The following is a 10,117-nucleotide window of genomic DNA, read 5'->3' as shown; positions in this document are numbered from 1 at the left end:
AAATATGACATAATATTAAAAAAAAAAAATCATCAAATAACTCAAAGTTAAATCAGAGGTCTCCTTGTACTGCATTTATTATTAACTAAACTGAAAAAAAAAAACCAAATTAAAATCTTTACCGTTTAACTGACTTTTAAAGTGGAGTTTATAATCATGTGGAGTTCTTCATCCTCATGTAGTGGTGCTACAAATACATTACATCTTGTTCAATAGGTACAGATTTGTTTTATTTATTATTATTATTATTATTATTAATTTGTTGCTGTTTTTTTTTTTTTAACTGTTCATGTTTAAAATGTAAAACCATAAACAGCATCTTGTGCTTCCACTTGAGATTTTTGTTTACGTAAACAATGTCTGAAATGTGACGAGCTTGATTAGTTTGTAATATGTGTTAAGATGATGAATGAACCTAAACACTTGCCTTTTATGCTGTTAATTACTTATTTATAAAATCAAATAAAAGTAAGAGAGATTTTCTGTATAAAGTGTTTGTGGCCGCAGTGAGCGACTTTTCTGGTACATGGTTAAGAAAAGGTTGAATACAGATGATTTGTTGTGGTGTTTTTGTACCAAATGCAGGTGAAAGAGGATCAGCAGCAGCAGCTGGGCGGTGTGTGTGGTTCTCTGTGTGTTTTGTCACTGTTTCAGCCAGTTCATCTAGTCTCTTTGGATCTTTGTACATAATTCTACACATAACTCAATTCAAGCAGCTACATGGCAGCATAAAAACCATTTGAGAGTCTGCACACTTTCATTGAAGTGTGTCTCAGTTTGTTCATGCTCTGTAAAAGCCTTTACGCAGCGTTGATATGAGTTGTTTCTGCTGCTAAATTATTTAAATTGAATTAAGGTGGTGAAGTTGTTACCCAGCAATAAAAATTTATATTTAACCTAACTGTTCAGTACAATGTTTAAGTAGTGCCCTAAGTAGGGAGTTGGTGTCATTTGAGACACGGCCGATAGTCTCTACTCAAAACTGCAGACTGAACGAACTGGCAAAGTTAGCTAAAGAAAGAAATGCTCTGAACAAACCTTTTCTGCATTTTGGACATGCTGTTTCTCACATGTATTTCTCACACGCTTTTTTATCCCCTCATTTGTGTTTTTTAAAGCTTTCTCCATTTTGAACGTAATGCTAAACTAATGTTTTTATTTGATCGGTTGTTGTGATTAGCATTTATTTTAAGGTGAACTATAGGGCACTAGGACCCAGCAGCACTGTTAGTAACAGAGCGATGATTCTTTATATTTCTGAGCGGTACCGCATGTAAACTCTAGATGTCGCTTTTGCACCACTTTCTAAAATACTCCACCCGGACAAACCTGTACTGTAAGTGTCAGGACCCTCCCAGGTGTAGTAAATCAACTATTTAAACAAAGCGCAACAGTTTAGGGAAGGTCCTTTCCTGTTTTACATGAAGAAAGGTTGATTGAAATGAACTCCAGTGTCACAGAGCCCTGACCTCAACTTAACTTGGGATAAAACCTGGGCATCTTTGTCACATCTGGACGTGCACAAATTCCCACATATACACTCCAGAATCTTAATAGTTGTAGCCAAGTGGAGCTTAATGATCCAGTGACACTGACACACTGATATGCAGGCCCAGTTCTGGCTGTGTTAGAGGGAGCAATGCCCACCCCAGTTGCTTTAGTTTAGCCCTAAGCTGGACTCGAATCTAGGGCAGAAAAAGACGCGCTCTGCCCGCCGCGCTACTCAAACAGTGGAGTAATAAACAGGTTGTTATGCTGATAAACCTGCGCACAAACGGCGTCACCAAGGTTAAAAGTGAACACTACTTAAAATAATAACTAAACACTTTCTAATTCCCACAGTAGCAGCAGTTTTCTTCTGTTTCATACACATCACCCTGTCTCAGTCTAATCTGCAACATTTCTCTCCCACTGATAAAATTACGGAACAAAACGTGTCCCGTAACAGTTAAATTGCGACTACGACTAGAATGGTACAAGTACAAGTAGGTTTGATGTTGACTTTTTTATTGTTTTTTTTTTAACTCAGTAACGAAAGTTACTTAAAATGTAGCGAATTACAAATCTTAATACAAAACATACTTAAGTAAAAGTAAAATTACACAAGTACACAAAAAAAACTACTCAACTACAGTAACATCACTAAATGTAATTTGTTACTTTCCACCTCTGTATAAGCCAAACTATGAAAATGTGTGAAAAACAAGTATAAGTAACATCTGTGCCAACATATAAAAATGATAATAATAATACAATTTATTTAAGATAAGATAAGATTCCTTTATTGATCCCCATGAGGGAAATTCGAGTGATACAGCAGCTCCAGTACAGTGTAGAGTAGAGTAAATAAAAATAGAATAAAAAAGAAAAAATAAGGAAAGAAATTTGCTATGCAATGCAATTACTATTATACATCAGTATGGCAATTACTACAATATAATACAAACACTATATATTCTAATATATACATATGTGTAAATAATGGAAACAGAGTCCAGTGCTGGGCAAAAGAGTAGGGGGGATCTTGAGTTATTGTATGGGGGGAGCTGGCTCATTAGTGTGGGGACAGTCTGTGTATTCTGCTATTGTTATGCAGTCTGATGGCGGTTGGCACAAAAGAACGTCTGAAGTGCTCCATCTTGCTTTTTGGTGGAATTAGTCTATGACTAAAAGAACTACCCAGCCGCCGTAGTTCCTCATTGAGAGGGTGAGAAGGGTTATTCAGGATGGCCCTGATTTTGTCCTTTGTTCTTTTCTCACATACCACCTCCAGACTGTCCAGCTGTAGACCCACAACAGAACCGGCTTTCCTGACCAGCTTATTGAGTTTGTTGGCATCTCCAGCCTTGATGCCACCACCCCAGCACACCACAGCAAAAAAGAGGGCGCTGGCAATCACAGACTGATAGAAAGCTTTCAGCAGTCTGTTGCACACATTGAAGGACCTCAGCCTCCTCAGAAAAAAACAGTCTACTTTGTCCTTTCCTATAGATGGCATCAGTGTTATGTGTCCAGTCCAGTTTGTTATTTATATGTACCCCAAGGTACTTGTAGGAGTCCACCCTCTCCACCTCCTTTCCCTGTATGAAAACAGGGACAGGGGGGCTTCTGTTCCTCTGGTAATCTACCACAATCTCTTTAGTCTTGCTGATATTGAGCTTCAGGTGATTTTCACTGCACCATGTAGTGAAGCTCTCAATCAGTCCTCTGTATTCCTCCTCGTTGTCCCTGGTGATACATCCAACAATGGAGGAGTCGTCGGAGAACTTCTGGAGGTGGCAGGAACCAGAGTTTTTAACCAGAGTTAAATCGAAAATCCGAGGTGTAGACCGTGAAGAGGAATGGTGCTAGTACAGTTCCTTGGGGTGCACCAGTGTTGCAGATCACAGACTCAGACCCTGTTGAGAAGGTTTTTAATTTCTTTACTTATCCACGGCTTGTTCTGGTAGCAACAAACCTTCTTGGTGGGTACAATGGTGTCCTCACAGAAGCGGATATAGTCCGTGATGCAGTGAGAGAGGCCCTCGATGTCCTCCCCATAGTCATTCTGGAATAGCTCCCAGTCTGTGTTCTGGAAACACTCCTGGAGAGTCTCCTCAGCTTCTCTGGACCAAACCTTTACAGTCTTTGTGTTTGGCATCTGTTGCATAACCAGTGGCTTGTAGGTGGCCACAAGGTGTACAAGGTTATGGTCAGATTCTCCAAGTGGGGGAAGAGTAGAGGAACTGTATGCCCTTTCCACATTGACGTAAAAGAGGTCCAGGATCTTGTTCTCTCTTGTTGCACAGTTGACATACTGTTTAAAGTTGGTCAGTACAGAAGAGAGGGGGGCATGGTTAAAATCCCCGCAGATCACTGTGAGGGCGCTGGGATGTTGTGTCTGCAGTCCAGCAGTGATTGAGTGAATTATGTCTCTGGCGTTCTTTGCTGCAGCCGATGGAGGGATGTAAACAACAATAGCAATGGCGTGTGAGAACTCACGTGGTAAATAGTACGGTCTTAAACCTACCGCCAGAAGTTCAATGTCCGGAGTACAGATATGTTTCTTCACAGTCACATGTCCGGGATGACACCATTTAGAGTTCACAAATACAGCAAGACCTCCTCCTCTCTTCTTACTGCTTTGCTTTCCTCTGTCTGCTCGAACTAGCGAGAAACCAGCTAGCTCAATATGACTATCCGGTACATTCTCATGCAGCCAGGTTTCCGTGAAGCACATTAAGCTACATTCCTTGTAGGTACGCTGGCTGTTCACCAAAGCTGATAGTTCCTCCGACTTGTTAGTGAGAGACCTTACATTTCCAAAGATGACCAAAGGAAGAAAAGGTTTAGTTCTCCTGTTCTTCTCAATCCTCTCCCGTACCTTCACTCCAGCTCTTTTTCCACGACGGGGTTGTCTCCATATCTCCTCAGGTATGTGAGCAGAGGGGACACCGGCTCCCTTCCGGTACTGCAGAAGCTCGTCGCGGGTGTAGGTTGTCATGTTTTCTTTTTAGAAATAAATACTAATCACTAAAATTAAATTAAAAGTGTACAAAAAGAACAAAAGATATAACAGAAAGAAAGAGCAAAAAGAGCAAAAAAAGCCAAGTATGTAGGAGCTGCTGCACCAGGCTGCTGATCCCTCCAGCGCCAAGGTGTGAATTATGGGCACTTTTGAAAACACTCAAGGACACCTTACAATACCAAACATCAGTACATAATTAATTACACAGATTAAGGGTAGGCGAGTTTAAAGAAATACGTTTTAATATGTTTTGAAACTAGGGATTGAAACAATGGTGCAAATGTCAGGAGCGAGAGAGTTCCAGAGATGTGGGGTAGAGTAGCTAAAAGCTCTAGCTCCCATATGAGGTAGACCAAAAAGGAGAGAGTTACGATAATCAATTTGAGATGTGACCAGGGCATGAACAAGAACATCAGCACTTCTAGGAGAACGGAATGGACGTAGACGATTTATGTTACGTAAATGGAAATTATCAGATCGTGTGATATTGTTAATATGTGCATGAAATGAAAGATTGTGAACCATGTTCTTAATTCTATTAGACAATCAGAGAGAGATGGAGGAGGAAGAGTAGCCGTGGGCACAGTGGACAGGTATAGCTCGGTGTCGTCCACATAACAATAAAATTAAATGTTGTATTTCCTAAAGATACGTCCAATGGGAAGCAGGTAAAATATAAATAGTAGAGGCCCCAAGACAGAGCCCTGAGGGACACCACTAGTAACAGGAGTTACTGTGAACATACTGTACACGTCTAGAAATGTATGAAGAAAAACAGTCAAGCACAGTATCACTAGGACCAATATATGCTAGCCGATCCAATACCTTTTATTTTCAATTCACTTCCACTATTAACTGATAGCATTCACTTACATCAGGCTCTAAACCTCCTGGTTCTACCCACCATTCACTCCACTATGGATAATCACATTAATTCCCAGTAACAGTTTAACCTAAAGATTTATACTTTTATTATTACTATTAACTTATTAATGTTTACTGTGTAATTAATGACCTATTAATTACACAGTATAATTCATTCGTTGTTAACCATTTCTCCCCAACACTCACTCTATATTTTTATATTTTAGCTTGTTTGGTACAATCTGATGAGTCACACTTGTGTCTAAGTGCTGATAAATGAGCAAAGCAGCTCCAACACTTGTGAGCATCATTTCTGTAAAATGTGAATGCGCTGGTGTTTTTTGAGATAACTCTGTTGATTAAAACTCTTTCCACACTGTGAACACTGATACGGTTTCTCTCCAGTGTGAATGCGCTGGTGTTTTTTCAGATTACTCTGTGTAATAAAACTCTTTCCACACTGTGAGCACTGATATGGTTTCTCTCCACTGTGAATGCGCTGGTGTATTTTGAGATTACTCTGCTGATTAAACCTCTTCCTACACTGTGAGCACTGATACGGTTTCTCTCCAGTGTGAATGCGCTGGTGGATTTTGAGCTGACTCTGTGTAGAAAAACTCTTCCCACACTGTGAGCACTGATACGGGTTCTCTCCACTGTGAATGTGCTGGTGTATTTTAAACTCACTCATTGTATTAAAACTCTTCCCACACTGTGAGCACTGATACGGTTTCTCTCCACTGTGAATGTGCTGGTGGATTTTGAGAGATTCCTGTCTGTTAAAACTCTTCTCACACTGTGAGCACTGATACGGTTTCACTCCAGCGTGAATGCGCTGGTGTTTCTTAAGATATTCCTTTCCGTTAAAACTCTTCTCACACTGTGAGCACTGATACGGTTTCTCTCCAGTGTGAATGCGCTGGTGTCTTTTCAGATCACTCTGACGTTTAAAACTCTTCCCACACTGTGAGCACTGATAACGTTTCACTCCAGTGTGAATGCGCTGGTGTATTTTGAGATTACCCTGTGTAATAAAACTCTTTCCACACTGTGAGCACTGATACGGTTTCTCTCCAGTGTGAATGCGCTGGTGTATTTTGAGATTACCCTGTGTATTAAAACTCTTCCCACACTGTGAGCACTGATATGGTTTCTCTCCAGTGTGAATGCGCTGGTGAGTTTTGAGAGCACCCCGGGTACTGAAGCTCTTCCCACACTGTGAGCAGACGTTTCCTTCTTCCTGTGTGGGACTGAGAGAGGTGTTAATGCTGACAGTACCAGAGGATGTTTGCTGATTACTGGAGCTTCTGGTGGGCGTCCGATCCTCATGTTCAGTCTTAATCTTCACCAGAGTCTCATATTTATCATGGTTGCAGCTCTTGATGTGATTGTGGAGCTGATTTTGGGTTGTAGAGGAACGTGGACACGAGGAGCAACAGAAATCCTTGTTCAGTTCTGAAGCAGAAAATAATCAAATACATTTATAACATTATAAATAATCATATACATTTATAACATTATAACTAATCAAATACATTTATAAGATTACAACTAATCATATAAATTTATAACATTATAAATAATCAAATACATTTATAACATAAAAAATCATATACATTTATAACATAAATAATCGAATACATTTATAACATAAATAATCAAATACATTTATAACATTATAAATAATCAAATACATTTATAACATTATAAATAATCAAATACATTTATAACATTATAAAAAATATATACATTTATAATATTATAAATAATCAAATACATTTATAAAATTATAAATAATATATTCATTTATAACATTATAAATAATCAAATACATTTATAAAATTATAAATAATATATTCATTTATAACATTATAAATAATCAAATACATTTATAACACTATAAATAATGAAATAAATTCATACCATTACAAATAATAAATAAATGTATAACATTATAAATAATAAATACATTTATAACATTATAAATAATCAAATACATCTATAACATTATAAATAATGTATTCATTTATAACATAATAAATAATCATATACATTTATGACATTATAAATAAACAAATACATCTATAAAATTATAAATAATCACATACATTTATAACATTAAAAAAAAATCAAATACATTTATAACAGTATTAATAATCATATACATTTATAACATTATAAATAATCAAATACATTAATAACATTATAAATAATCATATACATTTATAACATTATAAAGAATCAAATACATTTATAACATTATAAATAATAAACACATTTATAACATTATAAATAATGAACACATTTATAACATTATAAATAATCATATACATTTATAACATTATAAATAATAAAAACATTTATAACATTATAAAAAAGCAAATACATTTATAACATTATAAATAATCAAACACATTTATAACATTATAAATAATACAATATTGTTATACCATTATAAATAATCAAACACATTTATAACATTATAAATAATCAAATACATTTATAAAATCATAAATAATAAATACATTTATAACATTATAAATAATCAAATACATTCATAACATTATAGTAAAACATATACATTTATAACATTATAAAGAATCAAATACATTTATAACATTGTAAATAATAAACACATTTATAACATTATAAATAATAAACACATTCATAACATTATAAATAATACTGTATATTCATTTATAACATTATAAATAATCAAATACATTTATAACATTATAAAAAAATAAACACATTTATAACATTATAAATAATCAAATACATCTATAACATTATAAATAATCATATACATTTATAACATTATAAATAATAAAAACATTTATAACATTATAAAAAAGCAAATACATTTATAACATTATAAATAATGAAACACATTTATAACATTATAAATAATCAAATACATTTATAACATTATAAATAATCAAACACATTTATAACATTATAAATAATCAAATAAATTTTTTACCATTATAAATAATCAAATACATCTATAACATTATAAATAATCATATACATTTATAACATTATAAATAATCAAATACATTAATAACATTATAAATAATAAATACATTTATAACATAAATAATCAAATACATTTATAATATTATAAATAACAATATACATTTGTAACATAATCAAATACATTTATAACATTATAAATACTCATATACTGTACATTTATAACATTATAAAAAATCAAATAAATTAATAACATTATAAATAATCAAATAAATTAATAACATTATAAATAATTAAATACATTTATAAAATTATAAATAATCAAATACTGTACATTTATAACATTATAAATAATCAAATACTGTACATTTATAACGTTATAAATAATTAAATACATTTATAACATTATAAATAATAAAATACATTTATAACATTATAAATAAATCAAATAAATTAAAAACATTATAAATAATTAAATACATTTATAACATTATAAATAATAAAATACTGTACATTTATAACATTATAAATAATGAAATACTGTACATACAACTCATCTCTTCTCACAACATTTTCATTCTACTTCTTGAACTTATATCTCTAACCTATCCTTACACACTGTTGTTTTTGTTTTGTCTTGTTTTGCGTGTTGTCGTTTGTTTTCACTTTTTATACTGTACAGCGACCTTGAGCTTGGTGAAAGGCGCTATATAAGTTGAACTTATTATTATAATTATTATTATTATAACGTTATAAATAATCAAATACATTTATAACATTATAAATAATCAAATACTGTACATTTATAACGTTATAAATAATTAAATACATTTATAACATTATAAATAATAAAATACATTTATAACATTATAAATAATCAAAAACATTTATAACGTTATAAATAATCAAAAACATTCATAAAATTATAAATAATCAAATACATTTATAACGTTATAAATAATCAAATACATTCATAACATTATAAATAATTAAATACACTTATAACATTATAAATAATAAAATACATTTATAACATTATGAATAATCAAATACATTTATAACATTATTAATAATAAATACATTTATAACATTATAAATAATCAAAAACATTTATAACATTATAAATAATAAAATACATTTATAATGTTATAAATAATCAAATACATTTATAAAATTATAAATAATTAAATACACTTATAACATTATAAATAATAAAATACATTTATAACATTATAAATAATCAAATACATTTATAACATTATCAATAATCAAATACATTTATAACATAACATTATAAATAATCAAATACATTTATAACATTATTAATAATCAAATACATTTATAACATTATAAATAATCAAATACATTTATAACATAACATTATAAATAATCAAATACATTTATAACATTATAAATAATCAAATACATTTATAACATTATAAATAATCAAATACATTTATAACATTATAAACAATCAAATACATTTATAACATAAATAATCAAATACATTTATAACATTATAAATAATCAAATACATTTAAAACATAACATAATAAATAATGAAATACATTTATACCATTATAAATAATCAAATACATTTATAACATTATAAATAATCAAATACATTTATAACATTATAAATAATCAAATACATTTATAACATTATAAATAATCAAATACATTTATAACATTATAAACAATCAAATACATTTACAACCTAAATAATCAAATACATTTATAACATTATAAATAATCAAATACATTTAAAAC

Source organism: Trichomycterus rosablanca, chromosome 14 (assembly GCF_030014385.1).
Source record: "Trichomycterus rosablanca isolate fTriRos1 chromosome 14, fTriRos1.hap1, whole genome shotgun sequence".
Lineage (NCBI taxonomy): Eukaryota > Metazoa > Chordata > Actinopteri > Siluriformes > Trichomycteridae > Trichomycterus > Trichomycterus rosablanca.
The sequence above is the reverse complement of the archived record's forward strand: the minus strand, read 5'-3'. Positions refer to the sequence as shown.